At 38.5% G+C, this 19053-nt stretch overlaps 1 long non-coding RNA gene and 1 pseudogene across 1 annotated transcript; one reads left to right on the top strand and one right to left on the bottom strand.

Annotated features, from left to right (window-relative positions):
* Nucleotides 1-8233: 8233 nt before the first annotated feature.
* On the bottom strand, nucleotides 8234-10018 carry LOC101445954 (DNA-directed RNA polymerase III subunit RPC4 pseudogene; annotated as a pseudogene).
* Nucleotides 10019-12194: 2176 nt separating this feature from the next.
* On the top strand, nucleotides 12195-18518 carry LOC139437270 (uncharacterized). The gene is made up of 3 exons (XR_011647007.1): nucleotides 12195-12305; nucleotides 17814-17911; nucleotides 18333-18518. It is a non-coding gene; the product is annotated as an uncharacterized lncRNA (long non-coding RNA).
* Nucleotides 18519-19053: the final 535 nt, after the last annotated feature.

The following is a 19053-nucleotide window of genomic DNA, read 5'->3' as shown; positions in this document are numbered from 1 at the left end:
TCCTATATGTTCACCTTCAGCAATTTGGTGGATGGCCCTGTGGTTCATTTTGATAGGGAAAAAAATCCTGTGAGGGGACAGAGTTTAGAGGAAAATATGACTAGTGTGATTGATACACATTAAATTAGTCATACCTTTTGGTTATCAAACTCAGATATCAAGAACAGAATTGGAATTCTGAGTAGAAGTTAGGATGACAGCTACTTGGGGAGTTACTGGCACATGCTGTATTTAAAGTTGAAGAATTGGATGCTTCCCTTCCTTGGAAAGTGTAGATAGAGGTGGAGGGCAGTTAGAGGTTAGAAGAGGAGAGAGCAATACAAAAAACTCATTGAAAGTACTCTATAAGTACTCCCCATTTTGAAGCTAAGTAAAGTTCGCTATAAGTTTAAAATAGAAAATGTGGTGTTGTGGAAGCCAAAAGAAGAAAGTATTTTGAAGAGGATAGTAATGCTTGAATGCTGCAGAAAGATCCATAAGATAAGGGTACAGAAAGGATCAATGAATTCAGTTATAGGAAGGTAATTTGTGACCTGAAAAGAGCAGTTTCAGTGGAATGATGAGGTGGATTGGATAATTGGCATGGATTGAAATTTTTTAAAAAATGAAGAGGATTCCAAGGGACTACAGGATCACATTTTGAAAAAATAATCCAATAATCAAGAGTTCAGCTTTTCCGATCATTTGTGCTACCATGACTGACCTGTTAGTGATCTATGCTCCCTGGAATCCATAAAAATTTGGGGCTGATAGACCTGTTGTAAAAATCCATGGCTAGTAGGAGTTGACTTGAGGCTGCAAGTATAATTGTTCATGGAAAATGACATGTCGTATTCCTTTTCTTCCTCCACTCTTTCCAAATCAAATCCCTGAAACAGCAATGGTCCTCTAGAGAACAAAATTCAATCTGTATTAGCCTGACCAAGATGCAACTTACACTAAGCTCTAAGGAAACGATGGGGCAAAAGAACGGGATTCTAGTCACAGATTCTTGGATCTTGGCGAGCTCCATTTCTACATGGTAACTTTTTTATGACTAGCAAATCAAAGGGAAAATATGTTAAAGAGATAAAAGTATGAGTGCAGACAGTCAGACTCACAACTGAAGCAATAAAACAAACGGAAATTATGGAGAGAGAGTGAATTATGGAGAGTTTGTTTTAACCCAAAGTGCCAATTTTAAAAATGGTTAGCCATAAAAACCAACAGAAGTGGTTGCGACTGTTCCCTAAATTCTAAAACTTCTAAACCTTCCAAGGGAGGCCTGGGCAACAAGGACTGCCTCAATTCCTCATGCTAATTTTACTTTTGGAACAGAATGGCTGGATTTTAATTGATCACTACAATTCCCTTTGCTTAATTGTTAACTCTCATTGCTGTTTTAAGCCTCCCTGAGTTGTTTGCTAAAAAGTCACATAGAATGCTTAACATTTTGGTCCAGGCTAGGAGTGATGGCTTATCAACATATTTTTTCCTTATTTTCTAATTCTTTGAAATACGTTTTCTCTAAAATCCCCGAATTTGCGACCCAACTATTGGATGGGAAAACATTCTGTGACATCACTTGGTTCTGCCAAGCCTTAAACAGTCATCAATTCTCATGATATACTTGGCCTCAAAATAGGGAGGTCTTACATTTTAAAGATGGAGGCAATGGTAAAGCAATATCCATTGGTGTTCTAATATCAAATATAAAACATTTGACTACCCTGGAAGTCAGGTGATTCTGGCCATAACTTGACCTTCAATCCATTTTTCATGAAAACCTCTGATGACACATAGAAGTCATTTTAAGAATGGACCATGACCTGAATCCTCAAAACTAACAAGGTTCCTTAAGTTATCCAGAAAAGGAGATTCTGTACTTTACCTTCTAATTACCCCACCTTTCTTTTTTATTGCTGTTAAGTCACTTGATTCACTAAAAATTCATGAATGCTTTCCATTTTCTGTAAATAATAGTTGCAGAAAAGTATTTTCTAACAGAAGAAGTGTTACTCGTTTTCTCAAGGGTAAAATAACAACCACTCATTATATGATGACATCAAAACTAGGCAGTCAATGGGATTATTAAAAGCCATACAGTGTTTCTTGGTGGCTATGATTTCTATTATTACTGCAATTAGTATTTCATTCAGAACTTAAGGATAATAGCAAAGTATGTTTGGAATCCTCCATGACCAAGAAATAAAATATTGGTAATAGCAATTTTAATGAGATGAGCCTTGTCTTGGAACTTAGTCTCAAAAGTAAGCAGGCAAGACACATTAGCAAACCCAACAGCCTCATGTCATATGAGGATTATGTCCCCAGACATAAATTATATTAAAACCCAAAAAGGGGTCCCCCCCCTTTTTAAAAAATAAATCGCATGACCCTGGTAAAGTATGAAAAAAAAGTCATAATAAACCAATATTTCAGCCTGGGGACCTAAATGAGCCAAAAGAAAGGTATATGTTTCTTTTTAAATATCATTATGGTATTTAATACCATAATGGTATTTAAAAATATAAAATCTAAACAATTTTTGTTTACATCATTTAATATTTACCTTATCCAAGCATTGTCTGGATATACCCTCTAATAGGAGTTTACATCCCTTTACATTTAAATTTGTGTATAGAGTTCTTGTGTGTTCGTCATCACGGTGTGTTTAAAATAAATTTAAAAGGAATTGCAGGCAAGCAATGTGGCTCAAGTGACTGGGCTCCCATCTACCCAGGGAAGGCAAGCTGGTCTGCATTGTCGCAGAGAGGCTGAGAGCAGATGGCGAGCCCAAACAACGAGGGCAGGGTGGGGATAAATAAATAAAGTAAAATAAATAAATCTTTTAAAAAAATGAATTACATACTTAAAGGATGTGTGAAAATTTTATTTTTACAACTTTCTAAGAATTACACTATCACTTCCTTTATCTGAGAGGATACTAGATAGGTAAATATCTTGACATTTTTTTCATTTAGCACTTGTTGCCAAGGTGAGCCATGTACAGCCATGGGCTCATTCGGATGTAGTTCATCGCCACCTGGCTAAATACAGGAGCATTTAACTGATACACTTAGGAGTATGCTATGCCTCCCTATTCTGATTCCTGCCTGGAATGGGATGGAGCTCTGTCCTGGCAGCTTGCCTAAGTCATGCTCATCTCTTCTTTCTGGAACTATTTCCTGTATACATTTTTTTTTTTCCCCAGAAAGTGCCCAGGGTCTTCCTTCTGTCCAGATATTTGCCTCCTAGACCCATGAGCCTTCCCATCATATACCTAGTGTTAGTAGTGCTACTAGTTGGAGGAGCCAGTACACATGTGAAAAACCTCTGGTCAACTTTCTGCTGCACTCTTTCTCACAGGGCAGCCACTGTGCATTAGTTAGAGGCTTGTGAGATGAAGCACAGCTTGGGATGAAGCACAGCTTCCAACCTGGCCATGGAGAATCCCATTGCTGTGTCCCACCCCCAGGCCATTACAATACCTGAATGACATACAGGCTTGCCACCTACCTTTGAATTCTGTAATGCTTGATCGCAGGTCATCCCTGCAGGGAACAGCGTTCAGTGTTCACCCATTCTGCTTTCAAACTTCTTTCCACACAAGCACGCTGCAGGGGGCTTTTTGCTTAAGTTCCGCACAAGTCCTTTGTGGTAGGCCTAGATGGTTACTTGCTCACTGTTTAAGTATTTTCAGAAATCTAAGCCCATTATCTTGTCGAATGCTCAAATTATTAGCCCAGTCAGCCCCCATCATATTATAAGGATTTAAACAAAGGCTTGAGGGTGGGGTCACTCAGGTTCCCAGAGACCACCTGAAAATGGATATAACACAAAAGATGATTCCCAAACCCTACTCTACCAGTGAGCAGGAATTGCTACGTAAGTACTAACCTCTTCACGACTGCTTCATTCCTGGGCAACAGCTGAGCGAGGCTGAACATAGCAGAAACTGGTATTGCCACACATTAAATATTGTTATATTAATCCTATAGAAGTCAATCCCTGTGATGCCCAAATCCAGGCAATATTTCTAATTCTTGATTTTGCAGCCATATGAGATTCTACATTTGTCTATAATAAGCTTTTTCTGAATATGATGGCCTGCTGAAATAACTTTGAATCTTGACTCTTGACTTCATTATATGCTTCCCCCCCCGCCCCATTATATGCTAAAGGCAAGAAAATATCATGGTTAACGGCACAGACTCTGAAGCCAGACTACTTGAGTTGATGCCCCAGAGCCAAACTTACTAGTTGTGTGACTTTGGACAAGTTACTTGACCTCTCCGTGCTTTGGTTTTCTCTTCAATTATTCTAATAATAGTGTTTTGTGATTATTAAACATATTTATTCAACTAGAACATAGTAAGTCCTTAATATACAGCTCAATTTTTATTATCAATTAGTTATATAACTCCAAATTGTGCTCATTTAAAATTTAATAAATGTGCCTTCTCTGGAAGTTAGGTTTATTATTATATACCAAAAAAACTGACATAAATGTCCACAGAATAAGGTTTGCATTGTTAACTAACTACAGATGCTTTTACTTAGACATTTTGATTGACACTCTAGATATTGCAAGTCATTCAGATATAAATTTATTTATTATATCTTAATTACGGTTCTAATATGGAAAATTGTCAGACATTTTGTTGAATGAAATTGTCCTATGTATATTTTGCTCAATTACATGTCTTTTCCTGTTAAAACTTTAAAACATAGTTTCTTAATTTGATTTATACTTTTGAACCCATATTAGCTCCTAGTAATGACCACACAGCATTTAAAGGTTTGTGAAAATTTGTTAGAAATGTTTCTAGAATATTTCCAGGGAGAAACATATTAATATTGTATGGATTTATCAGATATTATCCAATCTCCCTCTGTGAAATCAAGATATATTTTACTTATGTATCCTGTTTGGATGACTTTGAAGATTACTGACAGTTACTTTGAAATCACATCTTTGTATATTAGTTTATCTAGTTCTAGATACTCTGGAAGTTCTTCATGTAAGTAATTGTTTTACTTTTATTTTCTAACTTGGACATGAGCACAATTCCCGTCTTCACAATGACAACTCTGTTTTCCACTTTAAAACTATGTCAGTGGGAAGTGGATGTGGCTCAAGTAGTTGGGCACCTGCCTCCTACATGGGAGGTCCTGGATTTGGTTCCCAGTGCCTCCTAAAGATAATAAGCAAGACAGTGAGCTGATGCAGGGGGCTGGCACAGCAAGCTGACACAACAAGATAACACAACGAAGAGACATAATGAGGAAACACAATGAGAGACACAAGTGGGAGCAGAGGTGGATCAAGCGATTAGATGCCTCCCTTTCCCATGGGACATCCCAGGTTTGGTTCCCAGTGCCTCCTAAAAAGAAGATGAGCACACAACAAACAGACACAGAGAGCAGTCAGCGAGCTTAAACAACGAGGGGTGGGAGAAATAAATAAATAAAATAAAATCATTTAAAAAAAACTACATTGGGGGAACAGATGTGGCTCAAGCAGTGGAGCACCCACCTCCCATATGGGAGATCCCGGGTTTGGTTCCTGGTGCCTCCTATAGAAAAAATAAACAATGAGCAGACAACAAACAAAAAACAATGAACAAAAGCAACGAGCAAACAATAAGCACAAACAACAAGCAAAAATAAGTAAAAACTATAAGCAAGCCGATGAGGGAGCCATCTCAGGCAGAAAAAACTTTTTTAAAATATTGTAAAATGCTTTAAAATATATATATATATATATATATCAGAGCAAATGTGGCTCAAGCGGCTGAGTGCCTGCTTCCCACCTGGGAAGTCCTGGGTTTGGTTCCTGGTACCTCCTAAAAAAACAAAACATGAAAAGCAAGGAGAAAAAACAAAACAAACCCCAACTCAAGGGAACTGATATGGCTCAGTAGTTAAGTGCTGGCTTCCCAAAACAGGGCTGGCTTTCCACATATCGGGCTGGCTTCCCCAGGTTCAATCCCCAGCCCCTGGTACCTCTAAAACAAAACAACAGCAAAAAGCTGTATCAATTCTTCAGAAAGTTGTAATCAATGAGGTACATAATTTCTCTGTTTTCTTCTTATCTACAAAATTATTCCAACTTCTCCAAGCAGCTAATCATTTCAGAACCATTTCATTGGGGTTCTTGTTTAAAAAAAACGAATTAAATTTCAGGTAACAACTAGCATAATGTATAATGAACATTTACTAAATAAATATGAAAGACCAAAAACTAAAGATAAAACTGGCAAAGGAGGCAAACAATATGTTCATAGAAAAATAGAAATGGCTAATGAACATATGAAAATATTTTCAGCCTTTCTTATATTTAAGAACATTAAAATAATAAAAATAAAACAAACAAAACAATAACAAACTCCCCAACCCTCACTATATTGACAAAAATATAAATGTTTGATAATAAGCCATTAAGGGGAAGGAGTATGAAAATTAACTGTTGTGAGTTTGACCTCATTGGAGGATGATTTTTTGCTATCACAAATTAAAATGCAAATTTCACTGTTTGGAATATATCTACAGATATCCTGAACATCGTAGGGTGTTTAGGAATGTCTTGTCTCTCTACTCACTAGGGGGTAGCCATGTAGCCCCTCACCCCTCACCTTGTGACAACCAAGTAGGTGTCTAGACAATGTGAATGCATTCTAGGGGATAAAATCATTCCCAGTCAAGAACCACAGATATATACTATTCTTGTTTGTGAGTAGGAAATTTTTGGAAAAATACACAGAATGGGGCTGGGGACTGGATTTGGATGAAAAGCAACTTTTATGCTTTTTGAAGGTTTTATTCAGTGCAAGCATAATTTGAACATAATCATCAACACTTTTTAAAAAGTACACATGCTTTCAGGTCATTCTGGGCTTTAGGCTTCCTGACATGTATTGAGTACCTACTATACATTCTGGCCTTGTGCAAGGAGTTTTCATTTACAATTTCCATTGAATCCTTACATCAACCCTTTGAGGTAGGTATCATCCTCATTTTTGTCAGATGAGGATTATGAGGCTCAGAAAGGTTAGGTAGTTTGTCCAAGGTCACACAACTTATAACTGAGGGAGCTGAGACGGAGTACTAAGTCTCAGACCCTGCTCTTTCACGTCTCTCAAGAGGAAGGAGGAAGCAAAAGCAGAAGCAACAGTTCTTCTCCTTCTTACCCCAAGCATGGAGAAGACCACCAAGAGAAAGAACCTGTACTTTTCCACAGTCCTTCTCTCCACCTTAGGAGAATATAGTCAGATTAAGAGATAAGACATAAATATAAAAATAAGTAGGAGGGACACATCCCCCAGGAGTGAGGATATGCAGTTTCCATGCTGTGGATAGGTTATTGTGCCAGTCACAGTTGCCATGTGTATCAGTTAGCCAAAGGGGTGCTAATGCAAAATACTAGAAGCCTGCTGGCTTTTATAAAGTGTATTTATTTGGGTTAGGTGCTTACAGATACCAGGTCATAAAGCATAGGTTACTCCTCTCACCAAAGTCTATTTCCACGTGTTGGATCAAGATGGCTGCTGACATCTGCCAGGGTTCAGGCTTCCTGGGTTTCTCTCTTCCCAGGTCTTGCTTCTCTCTAGGCTCAGGTCCTCTGGTTAGCTGTAGTCTACGAGGCTCTCTAGGCTTTGCCTCTCTCCACAAGGTCAGCTGTAGACTATCAGGCAAACAGACCTGTCTCTCTGCCTGGGGTTTCTGCCATGTCTAAGGAGCCGTCTCTTTTCCTCTGTATTCTTCTCCTAGCTCAGGTCCTCTCTTCCCAGGGCTTGCTTCTCTTTCCTCTGTGTGATCGCTTTCCAGGGCTCCAACTCAAGACTCCAGCTTCAAACTCCGAATCAAAACCCCAACATCAAAATCTTCCAACTCTGTCCTTTGCCATGCCTTTTATCTGTGAGTCCCCACTCACCAAGAGGCAGGGACTCAACACCCTACTGACTTGGCCCAATCAAAGCCCTAATCATAATGTAGTCATGCCCAGGTACAGACTAGTTTACAAACAATCCATTATCTATTTTCAGAATTCATAACTATATCAAACTGCTACACAGTGGGAGGGAGCCACTTGGCATGTGGGTCCCGTGAGAAAAACTGGGGCAATGGCTGCCAAAGGCTAGAGTGGGTGGGTCTAGCAGACCATTTCTGGGGGCTCAGAGATTTGAGAACAAAACCTCTGGAGCAGGTAGCAGCCATCAGCACCGTCACCGTCATCCTCCATCTGCTCATTTTACCAGTGTTTCTGATCCAAGAGGGATTTAAAATCAGGAAAACATGCAAGTTTGCTTTTCCCATGTCCCAAGACTGTCATCACACCCATCCTGCTGTCCCTAAGGCCCAAGGACACCAGCTTCTGCAGGAAAGAGCAGTAAGTTCCCAATGTTACACCCAAGTCCCCTTGTCCAGGAGAAGTTGCACCTTTCCTGACTTGTGGATAAGTGATTTGCCAACCTGACCCTCGATTAGGTCACCCAGGGTACAAATGTTCTCTGCTGGGCTGGCCTGCCTGTCTTTTTCTTGCTTTATAACCACCATCTGTCCATCCTTGCCCTGCCCTCCTGTCTTGATTGGCTTGATGTCCTAAGGGGACAGCTGGCCAAGGAGGGTGTCTGACAGCTGGACGAACACCAGTTCTTCGTTAAGGCTCAATTCCCTGAGCCACGGACACATCCCTGTGAGGTCTAGCGTCTTTTGGTAGAGGAGAGTTCCTCTCGGCCTCCTCCTCCTCAGCCCAGGGCCTCCTCTTTCACTTCCACGAAAGGGACATCCATTTCCATATCCTCTTCCTTGGGTCCAGCCAGCCAAGGCTCAGCATCTTCATTCTCTTCCTTTAAAAGCCACCCTGAGTGAGCCAGAGGCAGCTGCTCAGGCATGTTTCGAAGCGCCATTCCTCAGCCCGGGGTCATGGATGAAGTCATCCTTCTCTAGCATGTCCAAGATGTGTTTGGTTTCTTCATCCGTCTCCCTCTTTTCTGATATTGAAACTGATATGAGAGGGCCCCTTGTCTGACACATCCACTGTCTTATCCCACTTCCTTTTTTTCTTCATCATATCTGTATGGCCCTGCTCAAAGATGGCGTGGGACTGTATTACTGATGAACGACCCCTGACCAGCCCATGCTCTTCTTGCTGCAGGTCTCTAGTCCTTTCATGCTTCTCCTTCTTGATGGTCCCCTCTTCCTTGGGCTCTTCCTTAATCTTCTATGTGATAATGTTTGGGGTGAAGATGGTGAGGTCCCTTTAGCAGATAGAGGGAAGGTGGCCCAGGGTGAGGGGGGTGCCAGCCACATCCAATCCCAGGGCCCTGGAGAGAAGGGGTCAGGCTCCTCTGTAGCATTTCCTTCTGACATGTTGACCTAGAACACCCAGATTGCAGGTCTACACGACACACTTCACTTCTCGGTGGATGCAGTGGCAGGCCCTCATTCTCCATGCTGGGCAGAAGTCTGGGTGGCAGGGCACGGCTCTGCCATTTTGCCGTGGGGCTGAAGTCTCCCATTGACACTTTACGTAATTTCCTTTTTCTTTTTAATCTTGTCAGGGAACAGTCAGTGCTGCCACATTGATTTCTTTGGCTACTTTGTCACCCATCATTATTGGACTGGTCACCGCACAATAAGGGGCTTTCTTTATCTGTGACTCTATCCCTTTCTCTTTTTCTTCCTCTCTTTTCCTTCCCCTCAGGCTTTCTCTCCCTCCCTCTTTTCCTCCCTCCTTATGTGTGTGTGTGTCTCTCTCTGGTTCTCTCTTTTCTTTCCAATGATTACCTATTTCTCAGACTCTAAACCTTAGATTACATCCATATTTTCATTAAGCTTTTCAAATCTGCTTTTCTAAAATCTATACTGCTAATTCAAATATACAGTTTCTTGCAGCTTTAGGCCTGGTACAGTTTAACCAAAATGCCATTTACTTGGATGACTGAAGCTTCCAGCTGGTGACAGTCAGTAAAATGGTAGTTTCTGCTGAGAACAGACCTGGTAACTGGGGGAATCCCAGAGTAGCAGTCCTCATTTCTAAAAATGGTTCTGATACTCCACTTAAAACATACAGTATATTTTTATTTAGAAAATAATTATTTAGCTGTCAGAAACACTTCAACTAATCACTACTTTTTAAAAGGGCTGGAATCTGGTTACACCCTCAGACATCATCAGAACTCTAGTTTTTCATAAACCGAGTATAATGAACTATAGTTAAAGAACCCTTTATAGTTTCTCTATGTGGAATTTTCTTGTCGCCTACTGTATACACAACACAAATCACTAAATCCTTTGCATCTTCTATGGTTCTGTTCCTGCCCGGTCTGCACCCCCTTATCTTATATGGTAAACAGAGACACGCCTTCAACAAGGGGAAGTCCAGAAGATCAAGGGAACTCAGTGACTCAGCTTAATCTCTTTATGTACCCAGACTGAAAGATTTCAGCAACTACAGAGTCAGACATCTCTTAATGGAGGAAATTAGAAAACCCTGATAAGATAAGTAGAAGGAGGTAGTAACTGATTAGCCATAAGGGCCCCAGGAACAGACTGACCATGAGAAAATCAATGGACATTTTCTTTCTGTTTCTAAGGCAAGTGGCCTCCTAGAGAGAGTTCAGAATCAAAGCAAAATTGATAGACTCTGAAGAGAAATCTGAATTAGGAGTTTCCATAGTTGACTAAGCAAAGTCAAACCATGACCTAGCTATGACAACTCTCCCTCTTAAAAGGAGCTTTTTCTCTGCTCTCTTTCTTCCTTCCTTACCTTTTAGCTCCTTCAGTTTAGAAATTTTTGTCCTCCAGAATAGCTATACCGAATGGTTCCATCTAGCATTTATCTATCTGTATATTTATCTATCTACCTAGTCTATCTATCCACATACAAACACATTACTATAAATGTCACCCTCTATATACACATATGCAATCACATATATTTTCCCCATCACTTTGGCTCTTGTGTACGTTGTGTTTGAGCATTCATTTTACTTCATGTTCTTCAGTAGTTGCTAACTCATACATATGTTTTTAGGTATATATGTGTGTTTTCTCTGCAAGGAAACCATCTCCAAGGATTCTAGCACTGAAAACTTTTATCCTTCATGCTCTTTTGCCAACAGCATTCTTTACACAGTTCTCTTCACCCTCCTTTACAACACTCACATATGCTCACTTATGCCACAGCCATGAAGCATTCTGCAAACAGAATATATGTTAAAACATCCCCAGCCTCCTGAAAATTCTGAACAATATTGAGCAAATAATAATAAAGGTGGAAGTACTGGAGATGTGGGTATGTATATGCAATTATTTTTCTCAATAGGGTCACTAAATTCTATGGGATAAATAACTCAATGATCCTTATTCATAAACTGCTACAACAAAATTTCTGAAAACCTTGCTTTCACTGGATTAAGAAGGAACAATTTCCTCACTTACAGCTTTATATGAGAGCTTGGAAATAAAGCATAAAAATTGGCTTTCATGGAAAGTGGAAAACCATAGACATTTAGGCTAGGAAAGACATAATTTGCAACTCATCTACTATAATCTTTCATTTAAGGTCAATCAGATCCTTATTTTATATGTGGGCATTGATTGTCTAATAATGCTGTTATTATTATTTTTTAATATCCAGAAAATTGAATTTGAGCATCTCACAGCAACATTCTGTGGAGCAATTTATATTTTACAGTTGTCATTGCTGAAGCTCCACTAATTTATCATATATCATGGTGCAATGGGCCAGTCTATAGGAAAGCTTCCAAGGAAAGAATTTTCTTGACATTTGCAAAACCTGTTTCCTCTAAGAATCCAATCATGCTCAACCTCAGCTGATTTTTAAGCTAGTTGGTATGAAGGGAAGTTGTTTAGATACTTTCTCAGCTCAAGACTTAAGTAGAAATAGCATGTTACAGTGCTCTGAAAATACAATTTCTTTTCTCCTATGTTTCAGAGAAATAAATTGACTGAAGCTGTTGATAATGAAACTAGTCATCCAAACAGTTTAGATAATTTATTCTGCCTTTATTGGCTGCTTTGAAGTATTATATAATTTTTTGGTGATCTGGAAAAGTGATACAAAAAGAAATGTTGGCTGGCCAATGTTAATATTTGCTCAAAACAGTGAGTCATATACACTGGGATTTCCTCTTTGGGCTGCTCATTACTGGCATATTGTCTGAGTCTCAATATGATAAATAAATGTGGAAGAATGCCTTCTTCATCTTAAGGAGGAACTCTGTCTCGATTATTCCTTTTGGAGAATTTGCTTTGGTTGCATTTAGAGGATATGTTTTCTCATCATTGGCTACCTGGTAAGGCTGCTTGTTTTGATTTTTATTCCCTCTTACCACCTATCCATAATGTTGTGTCTATACACTGGCTCATGTGCAATTCTTCTAAGAAACAGTTACTAGTCGGCATTCTCTCATATACTGACCCTCCAATTCAGAAGTTCAGGAAGTGACCTTGAATTAGAAAAGGCTTAGTTGCTAATAGAAAACAAGCTTGGAGTAATCTCTCATGTTAAACAACAAAAACTCATTATTTTCTTTCCTACAGGCAAAACAGGAGCTTCATGTATTCTATTTCCCTGGGCTTAACCTTTCTTGCTTCCAAGGATTTCCTAGGGTTTCAGGGATGGTAATATGCTGTACTACCATACCATCTGCTTATAAGAGGGAGTATTTTACAACACAAGTCAGAAACAAGCAGCTTACTCATGTTTGTCCTCTCAGAGCAACCCTTTACCAGTGGCCCTGCATAGTAGCTGAGTATGGTGGCTCAACACATAGGATCAAGTCTGGGCTTTGGGACTTACTAATGTGTCAGTGTTGGCAGCTGCCCTCTTTTTTAAGTCAAAGATAATAAAAGTACCTGCCTCATACCAGAATTGAAAGTGATATATAGATAAGGCACCAAAGCAAAATACCTGACACACAGTGAGTAGACCACACATATTTGCAATTATCATATAGTTAGAAGTCAATTTGCTAGTCATTTGTGGCCAACAATCTTATTCTAGCACATCATAGGTCCTTACCCAGTCCATTGTCTTCCTTATGATTATGATAATAAATATATCGATTGTTAATACCTTTTGAATCATTCTTTGTAGACTGGAGAAATGTAATGTCAGAGAAGGAAAAAGAACAGATATTTTAATATAACATTTACTTAAGAAATCAATCTAGTTATTGATTCTTTATATTCAGTAATGTTTTCCAAAAATAGTTATTGAGAGTCCACTGTGTCCCCGGCACTTTTCAAAGAGTTGAAACCACAGTGATGAACAAGGCAATTCCTCTCTTTAGAAAGGTGGGACACATAATAAACAGAAAATTGAATGAAAAATATAAATCTATGATGAGTGATAAGTGATATGAGAAAACTAATGAAAGGTAATTTGCTAATGGTGGGAGGATGATATTTAAATATGGTAACCTGGGAATGTTTCACTAAAGATATGATATTTTAACAGACCTAAATAAATGAGGGGTCAGATTTGAAAGTTATTTAAAGGAAGACTATCCCAGAGTCAAGGGAATCAAGAGGTAAGTCCATGAGGATGAATAAGCTTGATATCTTCAAGAAATGACCAGAAGACCAGTAGGGAAATCACTGGAAATGAGTTGGGAAAGTTCAACAGGGGCTACACAGTGTAAAACCTTGAAGGTTTTGAGATGACAAGAAGTTTGGGTCTTAATTTAAATACAGTGGGAAGGCATTTGAGCACATTACAGAGAAGAGACATGGTATGATTTATATTTTTAATAGATCACGTAAGTGGATTATAGAACAAGTATGACTGGTAAAATCAACTGCCTTTAAACTTATTGAATGGGAACAATTTTGTCCTGGCCCTGGATGAAAACTCTGGTGTGACCAAAATTTTTCCTCTAACTCTTTGGTAATAGATAGTTCTATAATTACTTCAAATTGCAAACAGAGTTCCAGTTTATAGAGACTCCAGTCTCTGAAAGTCTGCCTGAATTTGAAAAGGGAGCATAATTAATTTCTCTTCTCATCCACTACTGCCTATTCAACCCACTATTGCAGGTGGATGAGACAAAGGTATAGATTAGTTCTTAGTTCTAACTTGGCTGGGTGGCTTTATATTCTCTGGGCCTAAAACATGATTGGAACAAAAATGTTCCTTCATGAACTACAGCTGTGGTCCCTCTTTTCTTTGATGGGGGTGGTAACATCTCTATTCCTTATGATTGTTAGACCCTCTTACTGGAGTCTTGGGCATCCAGCAATATATTGCCAGATGCTCCCTGATAAGAGTGACATAGTAACAGAGAAAAAAAACACTAATATATAATTTTTTTAAACTTGGATTTGCAAATATTGCTCACTGACCAAAGTCTACAATTAAATGTCATCAGTTTATAAAACAGGTATTGAACAATCCTTCAGCATATGTAGTAAAATCTAGCACTGGACGGAAACTTAAACCATAAAATATGATTAATCTTCTTCTTTGTATTCATAAATTATCAAGTCTTTCTTGAAGAGTTCTGACAGCAGAGAATACATGAATTCATGAAGCAACCTTTCAAGATGTTATTGGGTCTAATTATTGAAAAATTCATTTTTATATCGAGATAGAATTTACCTATCTTAAAATTTCAAATATTGTTCCTGGTTATATCCTCAGAAGTAAGCCTTTTCATTTTCTTATTTTTATATTTGGAAAAGCATTTGTTGGCATTTTATAAATCTTCCTTCCATGTGGCTTCAACCCACCAGGACCCAGGCTCCCCCCACACTCTTAATCTTCTCCTCAGTGCTTCTCCTGAAGAATTTGGCCTCCACGATGACAAGCTGGTTTGGGAAAGTTCCCTTCCCCAGAACTTTGTAGTAACCAGATCACACCACATCAATGATGGGAGCAACTCCAGTCTTGTTTTTGGCAGCATTTACCCACGTCTGCTCGCAGACCAATGTTCACAATTTATCAAGTTGACAGTTGGGCAGAAGCTCTGGTTCCTCTTCAAGTGATAATGGCTCATGCCAACCTTCTCAAAGTAACCTGGGTGATCTTTGTAGGAACTGAGCCTGTCGTGGTGGATTCATCAACTCAGCCTCTGGGGTGCTTCCAGGGTTTGCTGATCCAGCTGTGGCTCACATGATCCAAGAGTTTTCTGGTCTTTCTCAGTCTGGGGAAATGTTAGTAGCAGAGATAAAGGAGCAGTGTTTTTATTTTTAAAAAGATGGTAGCCAGTCTCTGTCCCCACTTCCTCCAGGGGGAACGTCTGAATGTGGACTTTGCTGTAAGGGGCATGTCTTTTGTTATCTGTGGTCTGCTCAAGACCACACTTGATAGTTCATATGCGAAGGAGATGACAAGGTGGGACCAGCCACACCTGCTGTCTTAGGGTAGGGGGTTGGACACACCAGGAAAACCAACCATGTGATTAGGGGATTGGGGCTTTGAGCCCCATCTTAACAGCCTCTGGAAAGGAAGCAGGGCTGCAGATTTAATTCAATCCCATGGACATTGATTCTTTCAGTCATCCCTACATAATGAGACTCCATATAAATTCCAGGATCCTTGAAGCCATGACAGCTTCCATGACTGAAAAATATTTCTCTGTGCAGGGAGGGTGGCATGTTCTGACTTTGTACAGAGAGGGCAATGCAAGCCTGCCTATGAGATCTCATAGATCTTACTCTCTGTGACTCTTTTGTGGGCTTCTTATTTGTATCCTTTTATTATGATAAAACTATAATCGTAAAGAGAGTGCTGTCAGTGAGTTCTGTGAGTTATGCTAGTGAATTATGAAACCTGAAGGGGTGGTGGGAACCCCTGAATTTGACCTAGCCCATTGCAGCTATCTAGAGTCTGGCCTGCCTCTGGGTAGTTAGAGTCAGAGTGCAATTGACTGAGTTACTGCAGGATTTGCAGTTGGTGTCAGAAGGTGTTGTGGAAGGAAGTTGCAGTAGAAGTCTTTGATAACATTTATAGTAGCCTTTCAAATAAAGATGACGATTGCATTACCCTTTTTTTCTCTTTTTCAAACCACTCTTTCTGAGTTCTTAAGTGTATTTCTCATTATCAGTGTTTGAAGGCTCCTCATCACCCAGTGTGTTTCCTCATTTCATTTTAAGTTTCTAATTTCCACCTTAAAAATGTAACGATCAACAGTTTATGGTCCAGAAAGTAATGAAGTGCTGAAAAAAGGTGGGGGTAGGTCAAAAGGACACAGGAGTCAACCCAAAAGGGTCCCCAATAGTTAAAGCTGAAACAGTTTTGAGTCACAAAATAGAGTATTAGCTTATAATCAAAAGAATAAAATAAATATCCATGATTCCATACTGATATAATATATGATCGACTAAATAAAAATATGGAGACTAAATGAAAATATGGGGACTAAGGGAAAACTCTTCCTTACAGAGGAATTCCAAATCATAAATGAAGAAGGAATGAAGGAAATAGAAAATCCTCATTAGAACACCAGCGATCATTGCTACAGGAAATATCAACCAATTATTATTATTATTATTTAAATTATCCTCCCCACATACCCATTATGGCTTTTTGCATGCTGTCTGCTCTCTGTGTCCATTCGCTATGCATTCTTCTGTGTCTGTATTTATTTTTTTATTTATTTCCCCTCCCCCCATATCCTGCTTGCTGTCTGTTCTCTGTGTCTGTTTGCTCCATGCTCTTCTGTGTTTTGTTTTTTTTTTTTTGCTTGTCTCCCTTTTTGTTGTGTCACCTTGCTGAGTCGGCTCTCCATGGCACTGGTGGTCTGGGTGACACTCTGCAGCATACGGGCGAGCCTGCCTTCACAAAGAGGCCCTGGAACACAAACCCAGGGCCTCCCATATGGTAGACGGAAGCCCAACTGATTGAGCAACAGCTGTTTCCCTTAACCAATTATTAATGCAAAAATTTGTAATTAAAAGTTTAAGGAGAAACGGTTTTTGCAAAGTCCAAAGTATATATTCCTTCAAATATTTATTAATTACCAAGGGAAGAATAGTAAGTTTGTATTAGAAATTTGAAGATACCAACTTAACCCAGAGATTAAAGTTAACATCACTAGTAATAGGACACTTCAATATCATGAACACTCTGATAAGATGTACTGAGAACACATCAGTTCTGTGGTATTCTTCCCCCAAATCCATTACCTCGATCCAACCATGAGAAAACATCAAGTAAACTTAAATTGAGGGTCATTCTACAACATACTTGACCAGTTTTTTTCAAGGGTCAAGTTCAGGAGAGAAAAAGAAAGGTTCAGGAATTATCATAGATCGAAGAAGACTAAGAAGACATAGCAACTAAATGCACTATGGGATCCTGGAAGACAAAAAAGGACTAAGTGGGGAAATAGGTAAAATCTGAACCAGAGCTCTTATTAAGTTAACAGTATTGTTTCAATGTTATTCTTTTAAGTTATAACCTTTGTACTGTGATTATGTAAGATATTAACATTACGGGAAGACAGGTGAAGGGTCAAGAGTGTTCTTTCTGTATTGTCTTTACTTTCTTTAAGTCTAAAAATATATAACAAAACAAAAAAATCCCACCAGTATCCAGCAGTATCTGGTCTCAATCCAGCAGCAGCTGGCAAAAAAAAAAAAATAATAATAATCATGCTCAGAATTTCACACTCTCAAAGATAAAGTGAGGCATTTAATAAATTTTGTTTAAGTTTACCCGAGAACAAACAATTTGTAAATCGTGATTGGGCAGTAGCAAATGGAAAGTGGTAAGGAGTTTGGCGGAGGAAGTGGAAAAGAAAAACTTACATAAACAGAAGCAAGCGTTCTGATTAGCTGACATTACGTTTCCACTGTAGGTAGAGTGGTTTTACAAAGCAGAGAGGAGAGGTGCATTGACTGGTATGGGCTGCTTGCCCATTCTGAGAAGCTCTCTCTGTTGGACAAAAACATAAAGGTGTGTTCCATTGTTTCATTTTCTCAAAAAGCCCCTGTAGGTCAGTTGTTTTTGTCTTCTGGAAAATCCTTTCTCAGAAGGACTTTACCAATTCAGGTAGCCATTTTATTTTACTTAAGACCATATTAAAAAAAAAAAACAACTAATGAAACTATTGTTTTCATTGAGTTTTATGCCATATTTATATTAACTATTTTTCTAATATTGGGTTAATTTTGTAATACCATCTCATGATACCAACTCATACTTTGCGGCAAATAATTGATTGTTTATATATAAACTATTGTAAGAAATGTCTTTATATTGCTACATCTCTTTTTATGTATGCATACAGGGATGCAAATAGATACCTATAAATCCTGCATTTAAGCAATTAAGTTTTTTAAACTTAATAATATGTTCTCATTTGTTTCTATTGCAGTTCATCATGTTGTTTCAGAGCAACTTTTCGGACTTTATAGATCATTTGGATATTAACTCAATCACAGGAACTATGAATTATTTTTCCCTGTGCTGAGTTGATTGCTATAGAAGTTTTTCCTCTAATTTCATCCATTCCCCTGAATAAATGTTTAATAAGAAAAATCTGTTAGAATTTTATCGCCTTGTTCACAAGAAATGGAGTTCTACTGCATTATCAATACTTTTGGCACTCTTGGTAAAAACAAATAAAAAGTATTAAGAAAGAAATCTGGCAAATGATTTCTGCTCCTTGCAAAGTAGGATTTATTTTGTTCTGCATTTCCTTAAAAAAGAAGGGTGTGTGTGTATGTGTTCTAAATAACAAATAGTTGGTGCAGATGTTTAGATTACTGAAATTTAAGTTCATCCATTTTGGCAATGGCAAAGTCGAAAGATGAAAGGACCATGCACTATTCCAACAATTTAGTTAAAATGATTCATTTCTTTTTGCTTCAATTTAGTGATTCAAACATATCTTAAACCCTAGTGCAGAAAAACCTTTCCTTTTCAAAACAATTTTCTCAATCAATGAACATTGATATAAAATTGGAATTAAGTCGCAGAGTTATTTTGATATTGAATGTTTGCAGTAATTATACATAATAATGATGTAGAATCTTTTGAAATATGGAACGTAACACTAAGTGGAAAAACATACAAAATAAAGGCATAGTTATCAC

The sequence above is a fragment of the Dasypus novemcinctus genome, chromosome 21, assembly GCF_030445035.2.
Source record: "Dasypus novemcinctus isolate mDasNov1 chromosome 21, mDasNov1.1.hap2, whole genome shotgun sequence".
Classification (NCBI taxonomy): domain Eukaryota; kingdom Metazoa; phylum Chordata; class Mammalia; order Cingulata; family Dasypodidae; genus Dasypus; species Dasypus novemcinctus.
This window is presented reverse-complemented; position numbering and strand designations above follow the sequence as displayed.